This window comes from Beta vulgaris, chromosome 8 (assembly GCF_026745355.1).
Source record: "Beta vulgaris subsp. vulgaris cultivar EL10 chromosome 8, EL10.2, whole genome shotgun sequence".
Taxonomy (NCBI): domain Eukaryota; kingdom Viridiplantae; phylum Streptophyta; class Magnoliopsida; order Caryophyllales; family Amaranthaceae; genus Beta; species Beta vulgaris.
The window spans coordinates 34,612,799-34,615,457 of NC_079209.1; the positions used below are offsets into that span (position 1 = coordinate 34,612,799).

General features: G+C 41.2%; 1 non-coding gene across 1 annotated transcript; it reads left to right on the forward strand.

The window, feature by feature from the left end:
• The first annotated feature begins 320 nt into the window (after window positions 1–320).
• On the forward strand, window positions 321–424 carry LOC125493062 (small nucleolar RNA R71). The gene has a single exon (XR_007269443.2). It is a non-coding gene; the product is annotated as a small nucleolar RNA R71 (small nucleolar RNA).
• Window positions 425–2,659: the final 2,235 nt, after the last annotated feature.

Consider the following 2,659-nt stretch of genomic DNA (forward strand, 5'->3'; position numbering starts at 1 on the left):
CATATATGCACATTATAGTTAGAAGCACTAGCCATCGCATTAACACTCAATGTGGAGGAATCATTACCTAACTTCAGGGATCAATTTCTGAGTTAGAGAGCTAGTTGCCCAGACAGTAGGAAATGGCTTCAACATCATGTTTAACCCTTTTTAAAGAGGAACGAATGGTAGAGGCTTGATTAGATGCTAGCTTCTCCAAAAGTTCATACCCTTCCTCAATTGCTTTATCCATGAAGAACCCACCAGATGCTCCATCAATTACCCGTCGTGTATCTGCATCAACTCTAGTGTAGAAAATCTGACACAAGTACCACTGGTCCAATCCATGATGAGGACATAGACGCAGATCCTTGAACCGCTCCCAAGCTTCATATAGAGATTCACCAGGATCTTGGGTGAAAGTAACTATGGAATGTCTCATATCGACAGTTTTCTGGTAAGGGTACCACTTGATGAGAAAATCTTGGAAAGTTCTGGCCAGGTGGTGATGGTGGAAGGCAGCTTTATTATACCAGAACAAAGCTTTATGCGCAGAGAGAAACCAAATAGAGGAGTTTCATCTCATCAGGAGTAACACCAGCTTGCTTCTGAGTAGCACAACACTGTAAAAATCTCTGCAGTGCTGATTTGGGTCTTCAGATGGTAACCCAGCGAACTGATTGTTCTGAACCATATTCAAACATGAGACTTGATCTCAAAATTTGTAGCAGCAATAGTGGGCATCCGTACCCAGTAGGCACGTTATCAGGAGATGGTTGTGCATAGTCTCTGAAGGTTCGAGTAACATTCTCACCCATGTTGAGAGTAATAGGTGAGGTGGGGTTTTTGGTGTGGGGAAGATGGTGGAGAGGTGTCTTTTGGGAGGGTGTCCCTGCAGACAGCTTAGCTTGTTTAGTTTTCTTTCTGAGTCTACGAGCGGTCTTTTCAATCTCGGATCGAACGGGATGAGATTTGGGATTTCAATTTCCTGCTCATACACCAAAAACACTAAAACAAACGTGAGATGCTCCAAAGAACAGGTGTTCTTCAGAGTAGAGGTTAGTTTAATACTATAATTCAGACAAAATAAAATAAACCGTCTCCCCGGCAACGGCGCCAAAATTTGATAGGCTAAAGTCGTATCACCTAATCAAAAATAACCTAAGGTCCACTAACTAGTAGTCAGGGAAGTCAGGATCGAATCCACAGGGAGAAGTTATACTATGTATCTGAACTCTAATATTACACTAACGAAATAATGAATGGTTGTGTTACTAAACTAACAGATAGCAGAATTAAATATGAAGGTGTAAATATATTAATAAAGTACTAGAATCATGGATCACTATGCATACAATTCGGGAAATCAGGATAAATAATAACCACCTAGTAAGTCAACTGTCTAGGGCACATGTAATTTCTCTCGAACATTACCTCCCTCAAAGATCACCCAGCCGCTCTCGCATAGTCAAGGGTCACTTTGCCTAATAATTGAAAGCCTATACGGTATCTCTCTCTCGAAGTAGATTCAGTATTGCACAATAGAAATATAAATCAGGCCTAACTTATAATCCTAGCATGAAGAATCAATCAAAGGAAACATTGAAATACAAGATAATCAAACTAATCTATCAATCCCTCATTGCATACATAGATCTCCACAATTCTAGATATAGAACTACTCACTCATAATCATGAAAACAATAACAAGAATCATATAAAAACTCATACTTTGAAACATGGCAAATAACTAAGAAAATAATTAATTAAAATGGAAGAAATAACAAAGAAATAAAGAAGAAAGATTACCGAATTATATTGAACTATGAATAAGCAAAAGGTTTGATCTTGAATTGAAATCACAAAGCACTAAATAAGGTTCTTGAAACACTCTCTAGAGAAAACTAATAATAAAAACCAGAAGACTAATAATTCTGATTTTTCCTATTTATACAAGCCGTAAAACAGTAGCCAAAAGTCTCGAAAAAAGGGCCCGCATTCATTAAAAAACCGCGTCTCATCAGTCGCCCGATCGGGCCGGAGATGCCCGATGCAATCGGGCTCCAAAACCGAAGATCATGGCCAAATTCCAGAGGCGCCCGATGAGATCGGGCTGGCCCGCCTGATACCATCGGGCGGCCTATAAGGGTGGCATTTTCACAGCAGCTGGCAGAGGCGCCCGATGTTGGGCCAAGTCGCCCGATTGGGCGAGACACCGAATCACGACTGGGCGTCTGACGCCCGATCGGGCCCGCAACAGAAACATGGAACCTGCTTCTTCGCCTGATCGGGCTGGGCCGCTCGATCCTGTCGGGCCGATCAGTTTAAGCTTCGTTTCTTGTTCTTCCTTTGCTCAAAGTCCCGGAAAGCATCCTTGGGATCTAGAAACTCAGCGTCCAACCTCTCTAATCTAGTGTGCAATCATATAAAGTAGGTAATAGCTCCCTAAAACCTACAATCCAATATAAAACAGCAAACCACAACTAGATGGAGAGAGTTAGTACCAAATGGCTCCTAAGAGCACCATAACCATAACTTTTAGCACATAAATAGTGGAGAAAACTCTATATAAAACCATAATATCAGGATTAGCTTCCCCTTTTTCCTAAATCGCATCACGTCTTTCATTGGAGACACCTTAAGCAATACCTTTTGCCCAACTTCGTAATTCTCTTCCCTT